Source organism: Bos taurus, chromosome 9 (genome assembly GCF_002263795.3).
Source record: "Bos taurus isolate L1 Dominette 01449 registration number 42190680 breed Hereford chromosome 9, ARS-UCD2.0, whole genome shotgun sequence".
Taxonomy (NCBI): Eukaryota; Metazoa; Chordata; class Mammalia; order Artiodactyla; family Bovidae; genus Bos; species Bos taurus.
This window is the reverse complement of record NC_037336.1, coordinates 81,382,465-81,405,376: the sequence shown is the minus strand read 5'-3', so window position 1 is coordinate 81,405,376 and position 22,912 is coordinate 81,382,465. Positions and strand designations below refer to the sequence as shown.

At 41.0% G+C, this 22,912-nt stretch overlaps 1 protein-coding gene across 11 annotated transcripts in view; it reads left to right on the top strand.

Annotated features, from left to right (window-relative positions):
* Positions 1–22,912, top strand: part of PLAGL1 (PLAG1 like zinc finger 1) — a 56,331-nt gene that overhangs the window by 14,197 nt on the left and 19,222 nt on the right. For 8 of the 11 annotated variants that reach the window (XM_015472892.3, XM_005211009.5, XM_015472893.3 and 5 more), the window contains 2 exon segments: positions 11,813–11,886; positions 20,349–20,419. The gene's annotated coding sequence lies outside the window, so the exon portion shown is untranslated. 11 annotated transcript variants of the gene reach the window in all.

Below are 22,912 nucleotides of genomic sequence, written 5' to 3'. Positions count from 1 at the left end.
ATTATATGTGTGAGATGCTCACAATAAATTATTTTATAGTATACTTTGTACAGAAGACAGTCTTTTATTATTTACATCATTACATATAGTAAATTTTGAAAAATTATTATATGGAAGAGAAAATAACTAGGAGACATGGACTGCTCTGTAAATGACCCCAGACAATTTTTTGCATTTTTTGTAATATCTACATTTTAGCAGTGTAAAGAGGATGAAATGAGATAATTTAGATTTGTTAGTACTTATTTGTAAATATAAAGCACTAATGCAAATGTAAGGAGTTGACACTTCTTACTGAGGGTACTTTTCACCAGCCATGAGGTAGTAACAGGAACTGAATTTACTGTCCTGCCTTATCAAAGCAAACAAAACTCCATAAAATGTGTGAAACAAAGATTTTCAGACTTTGGATGACAAATGGCATGAGACAGCTAGCCATGACATAAAGGAAACAAATGTACCCAAGGACACAGTGTGAGAGGAGAACCCAAGCACAGCTCAGTAGTCACCCTGAATTGAGATGATAGAGCTGGGCTAGAACTGGGAATTCAGGGGATTGAGGTAGCTAGAATTTGCAGGACAGAGGATGAGAGAGAAGAGAGTTGCACAAAGAGAGACTTCTGGAGATCTCTAGCGGGTTCCACTGGAGTTTTGAGCTAAGTACTGATTAGTGCATGCTTAGGAGAGAACTCCCCACATCTTGGGAAAAGACTTCCCAAGTACTGCCTCAATGGTGAGGCGGAACTAGTCCTAGACAAAAGGCTGTTCTGATCCTACCTGAAAAATCTTAAAAGTAAGCCATTAAAGAGGAATCATAAAACTTTTTTAGTAAAGGGCCAAATGAAAATACTTTGGGTTTTGCAGGCATGCTAAGTCACTGCAGTCGTGTCCGACTCTGTGTGACCCCATGGATGGCAGCCCACCAGGCTCCCCCGTCCCTGGGATTCTCCAGGCAAGAACATTGGAGTGGGTTGCCATTTCCTTCTCCATTTGCCGGCATATATGACCTCTATTGCAACTACTTAGCTCTGCCATTGTAATAATGAAGCAACCATAGGCAATATGTAAATGAATGGGGGTGGTTGTATTCTAAAATAAAACTTTATTTACATAAATAGACTGTGAGCCAGATTTGACTTATGGACCATAATTTGCGGACTCCTGGTTTAAAGGGTCAAATTATGGAACTTCCCTGGTGGTCCAGTGATTAAGACTCGGTGCTTCAATTGCAGAGGGCATGGGTTTAATCCCTGGTTGGGTTTAATCCCTGGTTAGGTTTAGATCCCATAGACTACATGGTATGGCGAAAACATTAAATAAATGAAGGGTCAAATTGTTTCTAGTTGCTCAAATGCAGCCCAGAACAAAGCTCAAGAATATTTAAGGGGTCTTCCCTTGTAGCTCAGTCGGTAAAGAATCTGCCTGCAGTGCAGGAGATCCGGGTTTGATCCCTGGGGTGGGAAGATCCCCTGGAGAAGGAAATGGCAACCCAGAAACACATAAATCCAGTACCTAACAAGATAAAGTACACAGTATCTAGCACCCAATCAAAATTTACCAGATATGCAAAAAAACAGGAAATTTCAGTGGTTAGGAGAAAATTCAGTCAACAAAATGGACTCAGAAATGAAAGAGATTTAATAAACATATTAATAAATTTAATAAACATATTTTTATTTAATAAGATTTTAATAAACATATTCACTAAATGAAGATATTAGAACTATGATTAAAGCTAGTTTTGTATGTTTAAGGTAATAGAGGAAGCGTTAATTTGTTAAGGAGAGACATAGAAGCTATAAAATTGCCCAAATTGATCTTCTAGAGACAACAAACATCTGAAATGAAAAATATAATGGACAGGATTAACAGCAGACTAGACACTGAACTTGACCCAGCAATAGAAAATTATATAAAATAAAACACACGCAGTGCCTGGGGGGAAAAGCCCAGCAGTAGGCTGCAGGGTAACGTTACACAGCCAGATATATGTATAATTAGAGGATCCAAGGGAAAGAGGGAACAGAAGAAAGATCTTTTTAAAAATAATGGCTGAAAGTTTGCTAAATTTGATGAAAACTATAAGTCCATAAATCTCAGTGGTTCAATAAATACCTAGCAGTTATCCAAAGAAGAAAATTATACCAAGGCACAATATAATCAGATAATTTAAAACCAGTAATAAAGAGAAAGATTTTAAAATGAGAACAAAGAAACTATAAATTTAGAGAAACAGAGAATCACAGCAGACTTTTCATCAAAAGCAATGCAAACCAGAAGATAGTGGAACAGTGTCTTTAATGAAAGAAAAAACTGTTAACTTAGAAAAATCTATTAATTAGTGAAAATATTTTTCAAAAAAGATATTGAAATAAACATTTTCAGACATTCAAAAGCTTAAAGAATTAATAACTATTAGACCTACACTACAAGAAATGTTAAAAGTCCTCAGGAAGAGGAAAATAATACCAAGTGGAAATAAAGAGCACCAGAAATGGTAACCACGTGTGAAAAGGTATAAGTTCTTTTTAATTTAAATCTTTTAAAAGAGATAATTATTTAAGTAAAAATAATAACAATGGAGTTGGGGTTTGTAAGATATATATCCCAAGTAGAAAACAAACCAATAAAGATCTGTAAGGCTTAAATAGCAGTATCAACAAGCTTGACCTAATTGATACTTATATAAATACTATATATATAAATACTATATATATATATATATATACTATATGGAGAAGGAATGGCAACCCACTTCAGTATTCTTGCCTGGAAAATTCCATGGAGAAGCCTGGTGGGCTGTGGTCTGTGGGTTCGCCAAGAGTCAGACATGACTGAGCGACTAACACACACACACACATAACACTATATATATATATGTATGTATATGTAACACTATAGAACCCAACAAAAGCAGAATAGATGTTCTTTTCAAGCACACCCGGATCAGTTATTAAGATAGACCATATTCTGGGTAAGAAAACAAGTCAGTTAATTTAAAAGGGTTGAAATCATACAAAGAATGTTCTTGATCATAATGGAATTAAATTACAACAAATGTATTTGGAAAAATATATTGTAACTGAATAACACACTTCTGAATAACCCCGGGGGACATTCTAGGCCATATGGAACACCTTATATTTAAAAGAATGACAGACATACAAAATACATTCTCAGACAACAGTGGAATTAAAATAGAAATTATAACAAGAAGATAGTGTGAAAATTCTCAAATATTTGGAAAATAACACACTTCAAATAATGCATGCATCAAAGAAGTCTCACAAAAAATTTTAAAAATTTAAAAATACTTTTTTAAACAAAAAGTAAAAATATAGTCTATAAAAATGTGTGAAAGTGTTAGTCACTCAGTCATGTCTGACTCTTTGTGACCCCATGGACTGTAGCCCACCAGGCTCCTCTGTCCTTGGAATTCTCTAGGCAAGAATCCTGGAGTGGGTAGCTCTTCCCTTCTCCAGGGGATCTTCCTAACCCAGGGATTGAACCGGGGTCACCTGCATTGGAGGTAGATTCTTTTTTTGACTGAGCCACCAGGAATGTGTGGGATGCAGCTAAAATAATGCCTAGAAGGAAATGTATAGCATTAAATGTTTATGTTGGGAAAAAACCTAAAATCAATAACTGAAGTTTCTACCTTGTGAAACTAGAGAAGAGCAAATTAAACTTCAAACATGCAGAAGAAAGTAAATAATAAAAATTAGAGAGGTAAAAAAAAATGAAACTAGGAAAATGATAAAGAGAAATCAACAAAATGAAGTTTCTGAACATGATTAATAAAATGATAAACTTATAGCAAGGCTAACCAAGGAAAAAAGACATAAATTATCAGTATCAAAAAGGAAGGAGGAGCCCATGACTGCTGACCTCATGGATTTTACAGGGCTTATGAGAGAATACTACAAACAGCTTCTGCCCATAAATTTCAGAACTTAGATGAAATGGACCAATTCCTAGGAAGACACTAACTACCAGAATTCATGCAGAGAGAAATAGATGACCTGAACAGCCCTATATCTATTAAAGACATCAAATTAATAGTATACATTCAAAGCAAACAATATCATCACCACCAACAAAAACTTTCCAAAAAGAAAACACCCAGCCCAGATGGGCACACTAGTGAATTTTACCAAATAACCCATGTGACAAAAATGAAAAGAGTAATTGGGAAGTATTTTCAACCAAATAGAAATGAAATGTGTTTCCAAATAGGATGCAACTATAGCAGTGCTTAGAGGCAAACATATAGCACTAGGTACTTATACTAGAGAAGAACAGTATCAAATTAACAACTCAAGGTAAAGGATTGTTAAAATTGTCTTCAAATATCTGAATGTCTTTTGTTTAAAAATATGTTTGTTTCATATGGTTGGAAAAGACAGTTAAAGGTGGTTATAAAAAGGCAATATTTAGCCCATCATAGGAAAGAAATAGCTATCAAACTTGCACAGCTATGGACTCAGTTTCTTTGTGAGACATACTTCCATAAACATTCTTATGAGTTCTTCCCAACTATTAATTTTTGAGATAAATGATAATGAAGGAAAAAAATTTCTCAGTGTTAGTAGGCTATAGATTAACTGATTTAAACTGATGTGTTATATAGTAGGTAATGCAATGAGCACTAATTTTTAAAATCACAGAACTGTAGAATTAGAAGGAGCGTTAAGTGATGTTTAGTCAAACAATAGTAGCCTCATTTCCCTGCCTTTTAAAATATCAAAGCCTTGGATTAAAAGACAACAACAAAAAAGTGACTTCCCTGGTGGTCCAGTGGCTAAGACTCCATACTCCCAGTGCAGGAAGCCTGGGTTCGATCACTGGTCAGGGAACTAGATCCCACATGCCTCAACTAAGAGTTTGCATGCCTCAACTAAAAGATACTGCATGGCACAGCTAAGACTCTGGGCAGCCAAATAAATAAATATTTTAAAAAATTGAGGAGGGGGGTCCATCTAAGTTTGCACATCAGCAAAAGCAGTGAAGGACAGTTGAATCACTAAATGACATATTTAGAATTCAGAGAAAATCCCATGAAGCTCAAGGACAATCAGGAATATTCTAGACATGCTTACATACTTGGTAAAAGTTGGATAAATCTGTCTTCTTTCCAAAGCCTCTTCTGGCTCTGTAGGACTTACTGGCCTGTCTCTGTCTTCCCATAGTATTTTGTGTACTCTGCACTGTAGCATCCACATACCACCATCTATCAACTAAGGGTTACGAAAAATGAGACAAAGAGGAAAAAGTAAGATTTGCCGTTTACCTCTGGCAATCTTTTTCCATGCTTGGAAGTCAACCCATTTTCTCCTAATGATTAGTGTGAGCTAGCTAAAGCACTAGCTACATAAAGCAAGTATTCCTATTAGGTATTTTTCTCTTTGTGTGGCAATAGTCTGAATTCCTGCCTATCACCAGTACATTTCTACTTAAAATGGTTAAATGGCAAGAAGTAAAACTTGCATTTTTTTATAAAATTTTACAGAAAAACCACATTGTTGCTTTATAGTAACCAGGCACTTGTCTCAGTTATTATTTTTTCAAGACAACTCAGTTAATCTATTTTGAATCAGAGCTTATCTTTTATGACAGTTTGATCTTGGTTTTAAAATTACTTGGCCTCATAAAAACATAGACTTGAGGGCTAAATTTTTAGTGCTGGAGGGAATCATGTAATCTGGATGCTGAAAGTTAAATTTTGTGTCTTTTATTGTAAGTATTTTTTTCCCCTTTTAACAAGTTTTATATTGGTTTGATTTTCAGCATCAATGATAACAGCTACCATTACTGAGCATTTCTTACATGCTCACACTGCTCTAGGTGCTTTCTATAGGTTATTTACCTATAGAAAGGTCTTCTTAAAGTAGACATTTCAAAATATTGGTTAGTCAATAAATAGCTTAATTTATGTCCTACTGGCAGTTTGATCCTTTGCAAACCCTGTGAAAGAAGGTGTATGCGTGTGTGCTAAGTCACTTTAGTCCCGTCCAACTCTTTGTGACTCTATGAACTGTAGCCCACCAGGCTCCCTGTCCATGGGATCCTCCAGGCAAGAATTCTGGAGTGGGTTGCCATTTCCTTCTCCCGGAATCTTCCCAACCCAGGGATCAAACCTGCATCTCTTACGTCTTGTGCCTTGCAGGCAGGTTCTTTACCACTGAGCCACCAGGGAAGCTCATGAAAGAAGGTACTATTCCTCTTTTACAGATGGGAAAATTGAGCTTCTGGAAATACTATTAATTGCTTAATTTACAAAACTACTAAAAGTTGACACTAAAACTTAAACATGAATCTGACAGCAGAGCCCATACTCTTAAACGCTGCCCCTTGAATGAGCAGCACAATGCATTGAGCTTGCAGATAGATTCTGAGGACTTACTTAATAAAATTACGAAGAATGTCAGTGAATAATTATATGCAGAGGTGGTAGCTAGGTGCAATGGAAATAGCATGGGATTTAGAAAAAGTATTTAAAGTTGTGACTCATCTACTTATTTGTTCTGTGACTTTGGCAAATCAATTTATTACCTCTCTTGAGGCTGTTTTCCTCGTACAAAAATAGAAATTCATAAAACCATCTATCTCAGTTGGTTATAGTGAAGAGCAAATTGATGTTTCTAAGTGCTTTGTAAATGCTTTTGAAACGTATGTAAATAAATTGATGAGTATATTTCGTCATTTGCTGTAGCCTTCAAGTAGCAACTTTTCTGAGTGCTTTTAGAAGTGATTTGATTTATAGAGACACAGGAGTTTCCAGAGCAGCTCTATTGAGTTAGAGTGATCTGTTATAAAATGAGATCTGTTATAGATTGCATTCTATAGATTACAGAATAACTCACAAGACCAGCTTTCTTCGATGAGGTACATCGTTTTTGAGGAATGGTTATTTCACAATACTTTGTAAAGAAATTCTTCACAGATGTTTCTGTCTCCATTTTGGAAGAGAAGGGAGGCAGAGAGGCCAAAGTGAGTGAGTGCCAGAGTCAGCTTTGAGTTTCCAAGAATTCCGCCACCTTTCATGCACAGTTGGGAGTTCTGTGTTCTCTTAAGTTTATATCTGTCCCAATTTGAGAAAAGTCAAAAGTCTTTACTTTGAGGGCTGTTTAGTACCCTACACAAAATGGCCTCTTTGGCAGTCAAAGGAATAATCAGTGAAGGGACCCCCCTCCCCCGCTTCCTCCCCGAAGCTCCTAAGATGGACACGTGGGAAGGTCGTATTCTGTGTCAAGGAATGAGTTCTCCATACCTTTCATTCCAATCTTGTTTATTTTCTTTTTAGTTTAGGAATTTTGAAACTTAACCCATGTATTCCCTTGTTTACTCAGGGTTAGCGGCAGAAATGGAACAGACCACAATAAAAGGAACACATTTTATTCTAGGCTTTCATGAATGTGGTAGCCAGTCAAGGCAGCCGTTCAGGATTCAGTGGGGACTTTGGAAGTCTTTTAATTCTGTGTGTTCAGTGTAGGGAACCAGTCAGGATAATCCAGTTTCTTTCCTAGTTCCTCCCTCTGGCTCTCCTCTCCCCCTCACTAACCTTCGTCACTCCCCACAAACACACACACACCTCATTCACACACAGACCGACACTTAAGAGCTTGGATTACTAGTTTCCGTGATTACCTAGCTCCCATCAAAAAGCTAACTGTTCTATCTCTGTCTGGGTGTGTGTTTTGCAGACAAGAGTTTGTGCACGCTGAGTCTCTCTTTAGGTCGTGTGGCCTCGGCTGGAGATGAAGGCCTGAGGGAAGCCCCAGGAATTACAGCTCTCAGTTCATCGTATGGGAGCAGTTTCCTGGGTGCGAATGAAGAAGGGCCGTGCGTGTGGCCGCCCTCCTGTCATCAGCAGCCGCATTACACTTAGAATAGTGTCCCAGTAGATTAGGTACAGTGACACGAAAGAAATTGCAGATTAAGTGAGACCATTGCTTGTAGGATCGCAGGGTGGAGAAAGAAAGGGAGAGTGAGCGGGTGCAGTTTATTTATGGAATGTCGGGGGGCCATGGCGGCTCAGCGGGTCCTAGAGGCAGAGGACTTCCCTCCCTGCTTGTTTTCTCCCTCTGACCTTGGATGAACTAGCGAGCAGTATATTATGCCGCTTGATTGTGCTGGTTTGTCATGGTTAGCATTCTGGACTGTCACTGGAATGTAGGAAACGGATGAATTTGAATTGAACCATGAGGTGGTCTGCCGGGCCCTCTCCTTGTCTCGAGGAAACCTGTCGCTGTTTGTCTGGGCCTGGCCTAATGAAAGCAATGGAGGGAAAGAGAGGTGGGCCTTTGATCTCTTTGTTGCAGCTGCTCCCTGGGAACTCGCTGAAATCAATGCCCTGTTTTCCTGAAGGAATGAATGGCTCTGCCTAACTAGCTTTGTGAAGCCGTGGGGGAATTCACTGCCTCTGTTTATTGACAGCTGAAAAGGAGCACATGGGGTGGAATGGACCTTCATGTGAAAACCAGGCATAGGGAAAATTAGACCTCAATTTAACACAGAGGAATTTGGAAATTCACCCCAAAGGAGACGGTGGTTTCTCATGCTTACATTAGAATTACTCGAGTTTGGGGCTAGTGTGTAATGAACAATGGAGGTTCTGTCACAACTGTGTTATAAGTAGGAATATGATATGCATAATAAATGATGTTAAGTAGAAGTTGATTCAGCACCCTCCTTGTTTTTTTAAACACAGAAGTAGAGAAAGGCAGATGTTAGCCATGATATATAATCAGGTGGTTCTTTTATTTTTGCTTTCAGAAGAAGAGAAAAAAATTGATACTGAAAATAAGCATTGTTAATATGATATTACCAAGTTTCTAGAATGTGACTTTTATTCACTTACATTTTGAAACATCTTTGAACTTTGTATGTAAGTTCCATTCATGGGAACTATTCAAACTATTCATGCTGTTCTGGATTGTGTGTGTTGAGTGGGAATACAACAAGTCATAGTTATTTTTAAAAATGTATATTCTTAGGATATTGTAACCGGAAGTCTGTGTCAAACATAAATAAAACTCTAGACCAATTTAGCATTTGCTATGAGAACAGTTCATAAATCCTAAAATTACTGCCTTACTTTTGACAACACAGTAAAGAAAAAGTCGAATTTATCGCAAGGAAACATCACCAGACCTTCTTTTATATCTCTCCTCTCTGGCTTGATTTCCCAGGAAGAATTTATAGCTTCTTCCTTTGGCCCTCAGCCCTCTGCACACACCTCTATTATAGCACTTAACACATTGCCCTGTAGCTCTTTGTTTAGGTGTATTCTTCTAGCTGGAAGTAAAGCAGCTGTGTCGTATTCGTTTTTGTATCTCCAAGCGCAGCAAAGCTCTTAGCTCAGTGAATGCGTGCTGAATGAATGGGGATTGATAGCTCCCGGTACATTACTTTGAATGTAATTACTTATGCAGGCTTCAACGGCAAAGACTACATTTTGGGAAAACCTGATTGATCTCTTGTTACCTGATTGGTACTATAGCTTTTTAAAATCTTTCCTTTATGGAGAATTATTAAACAGTTTTTCAACGTGGCAAGTTGTTTGGGCAGTCCCTCAGCCTGCGAACAGGAGGCATAGAAAGTGTACGGTGTTGTCCTTTTCAAATCCAAGCTCTCTCCTGTAATATTCTTTTTAAAAATTATGTCTCAGCATAGTGTTTAGATATTTTCAGTAAGAAGATGAAAAGAATTTTAGAGTTTTGTAGACTTTCACCTGACCAGATTTAGTGATTGAGATGGACAGACTTCCATTCTACATGATTTAATTTTATGGTGGAATGTTAAATAATGCAAAACAAAACCTTTGACAGTTTCTGTAACTAGCTTTACTACTACTGTATTTTATGAACCCCTTGACTCTCAGTGAAAAATGTAAAGGAAATTTTGATCCTAGAGGACTAACTCCCATGAGTTCACAGGAGCCTAAGACAAGCCCAGTTCTGAATTATTCTCAAGTTAAACCCAACTGCTTTTTAAACCAGAGCTGTAAGTGGGAAATAGTTGTCAATATTCTTTGGGAAAAAAATGACATCTTAAAATCATAATGGAAAACTTTAGAAAATGTTGGCGGGGGGGTGAAGTAAGCACACAAGTATAGGATCTGGCTCATATTTTATTCTCCATGTTTTTTTGTTTTATTTTTACTCCAAGATTATGTCCAAAGACATCTATTTGATTTTCTGCCTTGATTAAAAGTAGGAATGAGGTTTAAAAAAGTTTTACATATTGGTGAGTCGTGGGAGCGTCCTGTGTAGGGATAGGCACTTGCGTGGGCTGTACGAATGTGATCGAGTCAGCAGATTGTGTTTCTGCTGAGATTTTAGATTTCTTACGAAACAGGAAAATTACCGTGGCCTTGATCATTGATAGACTCTCGCCCCCAGAAGTATTAACTTGTAGATAAGAAAGCCGTAAGCCTCGTACTTAGGTTTTATAACTTGGCTGTTCTGTCCTCCCAGTTTCTGGAAGTAATTTCATGTGACATCATACCTGAGTTAGGGGGGGGGATGAAGGGTGGAAGGAGAAGTGGGGAGTCAAACAACACTCTTGCGTTGGAAATTTCAGCTTAAAAGCGATGAGGCATATCTTGTCCCCACTGATAGAATGACATGCATGCCCCAGGGGGTGACTGCAGTTAAAAGTTGTGTTCTTGCTGTGTTTATAGAACCAGTTAATGTCAACTGCATGATCCTTTATAAAAAGAGCCCTTTTCTTAGGCCTGAAGTCTGTTGTCATATACAGGAAGAAGAATGTCAGGTAATTTAGTAAGAGTCAAGCCCTCAAAATAAGTTTGGGGATCTTCATGTTTTTGTGTGTGTCTACCTCCATCAGCAAACTTCCTAGCAGAAAGATACCAGATCCTCCCTCTCAGATGGTTTTCATCCATCTAACAAACAAAGCAGACCTATTAGGGGCTTACCTAGTCATTGAAAGGAGACATCCTCCTTGTGGGTTAGGTTGAATGACAAGAAAGACAGGTACACTTATTGTCAGCAAGTTCTGTCCTTGAGGCCTCTCCTCTGAGTAGTAACCTTGTCTTTGAAGAAAAAAAAAAATGGAGTTCAGCAAAGGTTCCTTTTGGTCTTAGGTTTTTGTTTTGTTTTTTTTTGTTTGTTTGTTTGGCTGTTTGTTTTTTGCCTTTTAATGGTCTTCCCTGGCTCTTTGACTTTGTCTTCCCCTCTTGCCCCTTCACGCCCTGCTCCGGTGGATCCACACTCCCTTTTCCTAGAGGATAGTGTTCTTAGTTGACCCTTTTAGAAAAGGTTCTGAATATCATCTGATTGCTTCCTGAAGCTCTGAGACATTCTCACTTGAGTTAAGGTCTCTGGAAAAGAACTGCAAATATACCAGTACAGCTTGCTTCCTGGGTGCAGTGTTCAGCACTTCAGTCTGACTCCTTTAATCCTCAGAAGGCCCCTGGGCTGTAGGTATGGTGATCATCTCCATATTAAGGTGAGAAGCCGAGGCAGAGAGCTGTTCCACAGGCGGTGAGAGGTTTCTAGTGGCTCCAGGTGACACCTGGGTCTGAACCGTGGGCCTTCTGGCACCATGGCTGTGGCTCCTCACGTCACCGTGTTGCGTCTCTCAAACTAAAAATTCTGTAAGAGCTCAGAGATGTGTCTCTGGAAGGTTGGAATATGACATGATGGTATACAGACAGACAGTGTTTGATCCTGGTGTTCCTGAACTTGCGTCCTGAGTGTGAATGTCTCCTTCCACAGTATTCAGTGTGACTTCCCTCAATGCTTTCCTTTGTTTAACCTTTTGATTTTTTTTTTTCCTCCTCTTCTAGGATTGCTCTCACATCTGGTGTGGCCTCTATTTCAGGTCACATCTGAAACTCCTCTGGACCCCAAGCTTAGAAAGGTAAGTGTATCCCCACGACACTGTCTGACTTCTGCTCAGGCTGCGTGCCATGGCCAGCGTGAGTCTGTGTTCTTATTCTCCTACTTTAGAGTACACGCCACAGCCTTCCGCAGTAGAGGGGCTGATGTCCCAGAAAACACTCGCTGTCTGAGATTTCTCATTGGAGGAACTGTAGGCCTTGAAGGAAAAAAGAGGGTTGGGGAATACAAAAGGCTGTTTTTCACTCTTTAGAAAAATCAAGAGAACATGCTAAGAACTGTCATTAATGTTTATTCATGTAACTTTAGAAATAAGGGGCTTTATACAGCTGACTTTTATTGATCATGACTTCTTTATTAGAAACTTGTGACCTCCCTCCCTGACATTTAAAAAGATGTTTTCAGATAAAAACAGATTAATACTAGGGGAACTTGGGGGAGGATTATCTTCCATTTAGAATCATATTTAGAATGTTGCATACGTTTCAACTCAGTTTCTAAATCATGCTCCAGCGTCGTAACATGAGGTGATTTTTCAGTTTGCATATATTCTGTCCAAATTTCCTAAAATTATGAAATAAGTATGCTGCTAAATCCAGTGGCGGTAACCTAAATTTGTGGGAACTCATGGTTGACGGGATCCGTGATATTTATCGGAAGTTTTTATTTTTCTCCACCATACATGTGGAGATTATGGTTTGTTTTAAACACCCATTTCAAAATAATGACACCTAGTTCGAGCCTTAAATTTCATATCCAACATTCTGGTTGTTTTTCTCCTGTAAAATGTATTAGTTCTCTGTTTAAGCCCGTTGCCTTCTTCACCCTTAAGGAGCCCTCCTCCTGTTTGCAGCTCTGCTGCTAACAGTATTGCTTAACCATAACTGTTGGCCTCTCTCCACAGATTTTTTTGCAAAGTGTCCTTGACTGTAAATATGCCATATTTTTTTTAATTCCAATCTTCTTTGTAAGTTTCCTTATATCCCATTTTATACTTAAGGTTTTTTTTTTTTCTCTTAAACTAGATAAACCACTTCCAATTTCATTTTACTCTTGGGACTGACTTCTAGAAAGGCTGCCCACAGCTGCTCCAAGTGAAAGGCCAAAGTCAAGAGAATATTAGATATGTGTGTTAAAGTTCCTGTTCTCCAAATGGTTCTAATTGAAATTAGTCCACTTCCCCACCCACACATTCAAAAAAAAAAATTCTAGCAAAATCTAAAGTTGCCAGAATCGCTTCTATATGTCATTTGTGTAGCTTCATGATATGTGTAAGACCAGTTCATGCTAGGTCCAGTTGTAATTGTTTTCTCCAGTTAAACGTGACATTGCCGTTAAAAGCCCAGCTAATAATAATATGCTGCTTAAGAATTTAGAAGTCTTTAGACTACATGACATACAAAACTTTGAAGCAGGAGAGAAATAATTAGAAATTTCTTTTACAAGAACATGTTAGAAAAGAATTGTGTCATGGTGGTCCAAATCAAAGAAAGATTATTGAACTGAATCAAAACCTTACATTCTTGCTGTTTAGACGTATTGTATCCTGACACAGATTATTAATATTTCCTAATTGTGAGCGTATCCAGTGTGTAAAAGCACTCGTGATGCTTATTAACAGGGCACATCTACTTTGTACATAAACTTCAGACTCTGCCCCAGTCACCGTGCCTCTGTGTGTGCATCTGTAACGCATCGTCTCGTAACAGCTCTGCCAGGTAGAGAGATGTCAGCATAAAGAGAAGTTAGGGAACTTGCCTGAGGTTACATACCTGGCAAGTAGCAGAGCCAGAGTTTGGACCCAGAGCCATCTGATTCCATAGCCAGTCTTTTCTGCACCCACCAATCCATCGTTCCTAGACTGTCTAGAAATACTATCATTTGGTTCATGTTTTTTAACTAACTGTAGGAACCACAACCTGTATTAGGTAGAGTATGCTTTTAGTAAAAGAATAAGGGAGAGGAAAACTCATCGTCATACACCACGTTTAGGTAAGGAAAGTTGCTGTCTAAGAAATAGTATTAACTTTTTATTTTTTTTTTTTCACTTTCTTGACTCCCCAAAAAGAAAGTAGTCAAGGCCTGAGGGGAGCTGAGGGCAGGGGCATAATATAGGAGAGTATTAAATATTATTGTTAAAACGAATAAATAAAGCACATTTCTCTATCAGTGTGTTTAAAATAGAGCTAGCAGTTATGTGTGTTTATACTATAACAAAGTGTACTTTATTTGGGGAATAACTTAATTGATCCATTATGTGGCATTACCAAGGTAATTTTTTCCTTTTTGTTTGAGCACAGGAATTAAAAGTGATTCATAAAAACACACACACTTACAACCAGCATGTAAATTAGAACCACATTAGGGTGATCATCATCTTTTGTTGTTTTCCTAAAATGGTTCCAGTTTGCCCTGTATATTCAACTTAAAGTACGCAAAAGTGTTGCAAGTTCCGACTCAGGAGAGATTTAGAGCTCCCTGTGAACACCCAGTTTTACAGAGAAGCTTCAGTGTTCAATTACTGCAGTTAGTCTTTTTGTGTGCAGTTTTTTTAACAAAATTGTTGGCTGTGTTTCTTCCCAAGGAATTACTGTTTTACTGATTTGAATGTATAGATTGGATACACTCAGAAGCTACTCTGTCCGTCTGCTGTCTGAGGTCTCTTTCTATAACTTGAGCCTGAGCGTATTGCTGTCCTGATTAAAAACTTGCAGTGCATCAGTCAGGACTCTTGGTTGCAACTGACAGAAATTAATGGGACCACTGAACAATTCCAAATGGCCAAGTGACGGGAGCGTATTTGCATGTTAGAAGAATCGCTCTGACAGCAGCATTGTGACTAGAATGAAGGGATGAAGGGGGGCCAGTCTGAGAACAGAAAGACTGAGGAGTCCGTAGGGATCTCGGTCTCCAGTATGTAGAAATGTCCCTTTACTTATGAGCTCTTTATTTGCCAGGCTGGTAGTTGTTTGAAGGCAGCCCCGTGAAAATTGAGTTTTGGCCAATAGAGTGGGCTGGGCCCCCATTCTGCCACGTACCCTCATCCCCGCTCAGTTTTGGGGTGCCACCGATTGGAAAGTGGGTGGTGAGGGTTTGGGGCTGGGCCTGGGTTTGTTGACTGCCCCTCTAATATTCCCTCACCCCTCTTCCTGTGTGAGAAGGGAAGCGAGGTCAACAGAGGCCAGACCCTGTGAGAGCTGAGTGGCCCCGTGCTCTGGTTTTCCAAACGTCTATCTGCTTGCTCAACCCACCCCAACTTCCAAGCTCCCCATTTATGGGTTCTCTTCTTGGGTACCATTTAATAAAAAATACTCATTTTCCTACTAACCAAAGCAGAGAGTGGGGACTGGCTTGGCCACCCAGCCTCTGTGATGGGGCATGTGCTCCCTAGATGGCTCCTTCTGTCCAAGGTCTGTCTGCCCTATGGATGTGCCCCTCATGCCAGGCAGACTTAGTGGGTACTTGTGCACCAGGAAGATGGGGTCCCCTGTTTGGTGATCCTTGTACATCTGACATTCGGCCAACCAGAGCTCCCTGTTCTAAAAGTTCTAATCTCAGCATCCTGGCTGATACATCTCGGCTTATCTAGAATCCTCTCTGGTTTTCATCAGGGACTTTATGAGCCTCATCTGAAGTCTCAGATGTTCAGCCACAGGATTTAAGTGGAATTTGTTTTGAGGACGTGACTGACCTCAGGGTCCAAATCCCTGTAGACATTTGGTGCCACAAGGACCTACGATTACCGCAATGTCTTTGAATCAACAGATTTGTCACATTTATGTGGTTTTTCCTCTCTGACACCTCAGTTTCCAGCACACCCTCACTTCTATCTTCTGGGAACCAACATCCCACTCTGTCCCAGTGGGCTGGTCTAGGGGGGCATGTCCAGGCTCGGAAGCAGGGCTGTCCTGGGCCTCAAGAAGTCTAGCAGCATCAGCCTCTCACTTTCTAATCCCTGGTAGACTTATGTTTTCTCCTTTGGTTTTTTAAGCAATTCAGAGTTTAAGATAAAGGCCTTAAAGATAACTTTCTCTGCCTCTCCCTCTTTAGGTATTTGCATAGGAATCAGAGGCGTTAATCTTGAGAGTAAACTCCTAACATCTGCCCTTATTTCCTTCCTTCCTTCCTTCTCTATCAGCCCCGGGACCAAAGCACAGACCCCAGCACCTCTGCAGAGTCCCTTCGCCTCTGCAGCAGAAGGGTAGCATTTTTTTGAGAAATAACCTGGCTCCGCGTTGTAGCAGTGGAAGCTAGTCTGTAGCACAGATGCGCATGACCCTGAGGGCGTTGCACTGTAGGCGCCCTCATAAGTCTGACTCTCACTCCCCTCGCGTGTCAAGCATGCAGAAAGTGCACTCCCTTTTGTGTTCATCATTCCATCAACCTAGAGAGAAATTTCATTGCAGTCATTCTTCGGTGTCTCCCTTTCTCCCATGGCATGTGTCCTAGAGCCTGAAGGTTTCCATGACCCCTGGTGGGTGAGGGCTGGCCTTTGGTATATGATGAGAGTAGCTGGGGTATGATGAGAGTAACTGAGTGGTCTTTTGAAGCCCTACGCTCTTGCCCCAGGCCTGGGCTCCCTGAGCACGGGCGCCACTGTCCTCTGGAAGCTTCTGTCCTGCCTTAGGGACAGAGCTGTGCAAGGCCCCCCACCCCTTCATTTAGGGGGAGAGTATCTCACCCTCTTAACTTCCTCCCAACTCTGAAGTTGGGCAGAACCTCCTCACTGGGTTTAGACATTAAGAAGGATAGACTGCTTCTGCCGTCATCTGGGCTAAAACACAAGGAATTACAAAGCCTGCACCTGTTTTAAATGAGCTAGACAGGAAAACTGTTGGGAGGACAAACAAAGTAAAATTCCAGAGTTGTCCTGCTGCACTGATTTGGACTCTGTCACGAAGGCAAAACACCACCCAAACACTGGTAACTATGGAAATGAAGAGAAGGAAACACAGCTGAGAGACAATAAGCCCGAAGACTGTGCAGCTTAGTCAGTGAGAAAAATCTAGTATGCCTCCAGGGTTTCTGACTTGGGAGCAGCCAGAAAGCAACATGGTGAAGAGAGTGGCCTGTTACTAACATGGACTCTCAAAGCCCATGCTTGGGATGCAAAGCTCAGCTCAGCTGCTCACTGACCGAGCCACCATAGGCCGACTGACGTAGCTCCTCAGCCTCAGTTTCCCCATAAGTAAGGTGGGGTTAATGCTCCCTACTCATTTGGCTGTTTGGAGCATTAACTAAAGACATGAAAAAAACGGCCATGACCTGCTGAGTATCCACTAAATGTTAGCTCTTATTACGTAGCAATGCCAGTAGCTAAAATGGGTGATGCTGGAGGGTGAGCTGTGTGGAGCCCCGCTTCAGAACAGGGGGCCTCCGGGGCCACTGACAGTATCTAAGCTGAGAGATGCAGGAGGAAGTTACGTGGATTCGTCTGAAATGTGAAAGAAATTGATGGCTGAAGACAGTAGTAGATAGATTGATAGTTGAAGAAGATAGATAGTAGATGGTTCAGGACTGAAGACCCCAAGAAGTAGCTGAAACCCTGGGCTGTGACTGACCCCTCAGGGATTGTGGCAGAAGGTAGGGGGCCAGGTCCCAGGCTCACAGATCTGTTCACACTCCCAGTTACCCTTTCACAGCATGGGCCTCGGGGTCATCTTCAGAATGACTCAGTTGTTGTGAGATGAATACAAATATCCAGTTTACAGCCTCCACTCCAGAGATATAATCTCAGTTGCAGTGATCAGCTCACTGAAGTAAGATTTACTTGTCTAGAATCTACCAAATCGGGTGGGCTCCTTTCCATCAGGAATTATAGTCCTTGGTGTGGGGGGTGGGGTCGGGGAGGTGCGGCGCAGGGAAGAACTTATCTGAGAGGCTTTTCGAAAACAAGGCTTGCACATCCTCCAGCCAGAGGACTCTCGCTGAAAGCCCGGACAGGCCTCCTGGTGTCAGGGCTTGCCCGGCTCTTTCCCACTCAAATCATTTGAAAAAAAAAAGTCAGTTTGAAGAATTTACTTAAGTGAAATCGGGAGTAGCTTGAAGTGAATGAGCTGAAACTGGAGGGAAATCCCTTTGTTCAATTCGGGTTTCAGTGAATGCTCAGCAGGCAGCTAAACCAGTTCATTAACAGAGAAGAAGCCGTGTTTCTCAAACGCAGCCCTCAGCAGCTAATGCCTAGAAAAACAGACTGTGACAGCCAAAAATGCATTCTAGAAATCCGAACGCTCTAGATTCAGGAAACTTTAGTTTTTGTCATTGCTGAATAAACAAATCACTTCCCCCTGAATATCTCCCCTTTATTTAAGACAATTCACCATACATGATCTGTTTACTGTGCATCCATCCCATTTTCTAGAAAAATGTGATTTTTCCTGCTTCTCTGGAGCTCAGAAATGAGTATACTTAGAAATATTTTATGTTACCGGTTCATTAAAAAAACTGTATTCTTTTATTTTAAATAGAACCCACCTATTAGAAGCTTTTTCTCTGATTTTTGACATCTAAAATTCAGACGTGAGAACCAGCCTGCAAGTGGTGTACTGTCAAATGTCTACGTGATATTTTTCCTGTCTCTGCTGCGCTTTATTAAATTGTTGTAGACTGCACATGGTTTTTCCCCGGGGCAACGCATGCTTTCGGGTTCTCTGTTGCATTGTTAACTATTTAAGCATTAGACCCGGTCTGAGATGGCAGGGGGGAAAGGCCGAGGGACTTGATCTCCTCCCTGCCAGAGTTCTCCGCTTTCACTGGTGCTACTTACATTGAACAGCTTAAGAATAAGCTCCTGTGTGAGCCCTCGGAGGCCGGGGGGCATTGTTGAATTCAGAAAGGAATCGCTTTCTTTTAGTGATAATTTGAATATTTTGACAATGCAGCTAAGCTACTCCGCTGCCTGGTTTGCGTACTTCGTGTCATGGGCGCCCTTTCTAGTGAAGCCGGAGAGAGCCCCTGCCTCTCTGAATTCATAAATTGGCATTGTCCGTGGGTGAGATGGGTAGGAGCAAAGGAGGAATCATCCAGAAGAATTCTGCTCTCTTGCTTTCATGTTGTTTTCAAGCTTTTAAAATAATTAATATAGGCCTTTGGAGACCACCCAATTAAACCACCACAATAAATGCTGAGCATTTTGAGATGAGAGATGGACCATGAAGATGATTTGTGACATGTTTATACATGCAAAGCAAGGAATACATTTGAAACAAATACTCTGGATGATTCAGAGAACCTACTCGCCTCTAGCTTTTTCCCTAAATTGTGGTGGCTTATTTTTAGACTTTTGTTGTCTGAAAATGGCCCTCATTTTTCCATTTGTAACTTATAAGGAGGTTGCTCATAATAAATGGACATTGCCTTTTTGATCAAATTAAGAAAACAGGCAACCCAGTGAATAAATCCCGTAGGTGAGATATAATTGGCTGTTACGTAATAGGTTTACCTTTGTACTGGTAAAGAAAATCCCAAAAAGCTTTGCCCCTAAGAGTATCAACTGGCTGGAATAGTCTTGGCTGGAAGAAGCCGACTTTTATAATTAATTGGGGAACAGAGATACCTGTTTCCCAGTGCTCACCAGGGACCGTGGTGTGAAGCTGGCTGTAGACTTTTTCTGGAGACTTCACGGAAGCCTAAGTTCCCGGGGCCCCAGAGGTGCTGTGAGCCTGTGTTTAGTTTGTGCTGTGGCCTGGGAGTGTGTATTTCTAAAAGATTGCCCCGGTAATTCTAACGTAGTCGGGTTTGGTAACCACTGAATCATGTATGCAAATTGCAGACTTCAGCCTTTTCACCCTGCACATTTGATAAATCTGTATGAAGATAGGAAGCTTTTTATATGAAGCTTTTGTTGAAAATGAGTACCTATTGGTTGTTGCTCTTTTCAATTCATAATTTGCTTTAGGCTCTGTTATTGCATGGATTTGCATACCTGTTTTATGGTATTCTAATACTGTTGGTTTAAAAAAAATGCCATTTCCTCTGAGTGCTCTTTTGAATATTTTATGTAAGCAATTTCATGTGTTTTCTCTACTTGCAAAAAGCAGGGAGAAACATCAGGGTTTTTCTAATCCACTTACAAGTAGGACAAGATTATAATATAAATACTTAAAAATCTTCTTGGGCAAGATTATATGAGATATTGAAAATCTTTTATGTTACAATATTATGAACTTTAGCACCCCTTTTAAATATAACAAATAATCTCAATGTTTAAGACTTTTACCATGTGGTGTATCTGCGACATTTTAAAATTAAGGGTGGTGGGTCTATTGAAGTATTATACCCTAGGATTTTAAAATTTGAAATTGATCTATCATCTATTAAAATACCTAAAAAGCAGTGGAAAATGTCCTCTGTACATTCACAGTTGTGTGTGCGCACTCATGTGTGCTTTTGAAGTAAGCACGCTCAAGTTGCCTCATGGCGGCGGCTGTGGGGGGTGTTTTTCTCGCTTCACTCACTGAAGGTGTGCAAGATCTCTTCTTACAGGTTTGAGGCCTCAAACCTTCTGAGAGGACTCCCTGACTGCCTTGGAGCTGACGTTTCCTGTCACCGAGTAGGTACGCAAGCCATGATTGCTTTTAAAAATTATTTCTATCTGAGACTGTGTATTAGTAACTGCTTGGAAGCACATAGTCAAATAAGTCAAGGATGTGCAGGAGGTTCAAGGCACTTCAAAAAGGCTAAATACCTTTCCCCCTCAAACTGTGAAGTACCTTAGAATGGCATTGTTTTAACCTTTTCTTTTTACAAAGCATTAGGATCCTCTGTGTTTCAGGGAATCAGATCCTGCAATTAGCAACTTCTCATATCCTCTGTTGTCCCCCACCCACAGCCCTGATAATACCTGCAAATCTCTGGAATTTTCTGCTGTCAACCCATCAGTTCAAAAGCTTTAAAGCTGCCCTATCTCTACTCCCGACTTGTGTACATAAGAAGAGGTGTAAAGGTTGCTTCCCATCTGTGGAAGATGTTGACTGATAAGCCTAAGAAAGATGCTAGTCACGTACAAGTTGCCCTAGGGACTCCAGCTCCAGCTTCCTAGGCTTTGTTGGGAAATACTGCTGTAAAAGCTACTGCCAGAGTCAGAGGCTGTGTAGACAGCTTAGCCGGGGGCAACGGCAAGGTGGAAGTGGGGAATGTTCCGCTTAGTTCAAAACACCCGGGTTAGGCCTTTTGTCACCATGTTGTCAGCAGTCATGACGTGAAGGGAAGTTAACCCTGTGCATTGGGTACTTCGCTTGGTCTAGTACATTCCCTGTCATATCTTTTTCTTAGTACCTATGCACAAAGAACTTTAGTCTCTGGACCTCAGTTTCCGCACCTATTAAGTGGGGATAAAGATGTCTTTCTAGCCTATCTCACAGGGCTGTTAGATGGACATTAGTAGACAAAGGAGCATAAGAGGATTTTGAATTCAACTGAAATGTAATATTGTTTTACTAAAGGTTATTTTGGTTCTGTTTGAAATAGAATTGTCTTACTAAATAATTTTTGATTTATTGGCCGAGAAATTGAAATCCGTCCCAACGTGGCTAACATATCTACTGGGAACTGAGAAAGGCAGTTCTGATTAGTTGGTGGGGCGGGGGCGGGGAGGTGAGGTCTTGCCATTATATCTTCTGGTCATGGTGCAATAGACTGTATGATAACCAGCTAGATCCTGGAATCTGACTGCCAAGTATTAGGTGGTGAGTCCATGGGCCGAAGACAGAGGTGGAGAACAGCCTAGGCCCTGTGTGTCTCTGCAGCTGAGTGGGACAAAGCCCAGGCAGCCTGGATGGGGCAGTTCGCTCGGCAGGCAGGGAGGGCAGTGAGGCATCGCTCTAGGCTACTGGGAAGGAGCAGCAAGCATGTGGCGGGAAATTGGGCCTTATTGTAAGGAAGGTGCCTGGCCCCCGGGGCAACAGGAGCACAGACCAGCGCACTGAAGCCCCGCCCGGGTTGGGCTGGGGATGGACCACACATGTGGATTGCCAGGACAGCTACTTAGAGAGGTTCACATTCCTCCCCATTGAACCAGCTATGATTGTAATGGTTTGTTAAACAAACAAAGGACCTAAAGCTGTGAATGGGGGAGAGAAAAGACTTAAGGTGAAAAGGAGAGGAGGCCCTGTTTGTTAGTGTTCCACCCTTTTTAAGCTTTCTCCCGCATTTCCTCAACATTCCTTTCCCCCTTTCAGAAAAGGCAGTGCAGTAACTTGCAAAAGTTACCGCCTTGTGTCTCCAACCTCGTTTCCTTTTAAATTGGAAATGGGAGGAAATATCTATCCCCTTACAAAGACAAAATGAGAAACCGGGGTCATCTTAAAGGAATAGGGATACATATTTTTATATTTCTAACCAAGTGTTTCTGGGTGAAATTGCCTTGGCATCCTCTGAATTTATGGGACGTGCTGTGGAAGGCAAAGAGAAAGTTCTCACACAAGCACTGGGTAGTAACTCTGTCCCATAAATAAGGCAGGTGGCCGCAGAGGTGGGCAGCCCTCTGCTCCTGGAGGGAGGGGAGTGAGCGTTGGTGTGGTTGCAGCTGTTTTACTTTTTTATCCCTTGACTGTGTCCACGATTTATGGTCAGGTGAGTTCTGGATGTTCATCCATTGAAAATGTTTGGGGGGAAAAAGCTGTAAATTGTCTTTTAAAACTTCCAGTTACGTTTGTGTCTATTCAGTTAATCAGATTAGGTCTCAGGACTTCCTTGTGGAGAAGAAAAAGGAACCATTTAGGTTTTGCAAACACTACTGTTACGTGTGCTATACATTATCCCTAAGGGGGGAGTCCGTCATCACTTTTCACTTTTTTGTGCACAGCAGTCTGTCCGTTTCCGTGCAACATCGTCCCTTTCTCTGGCCCCCAGGTTCCTCTGCCTGGCACACCAGCTCCATCCCCCCGCCCCCAGTGTGTTCACAGCGGCATTGCCTCCTTTATAGGCCAGTCTCCTGCTCCTCTTCTTACGCCCACACCCACCTTCCAGCCAAACTAGACCGCGGGATCCACACTGCCCTGTCCTGCTTCAGGCCTCTCTGCTTTCACATGGTCTTCCCTCGGCCTGAA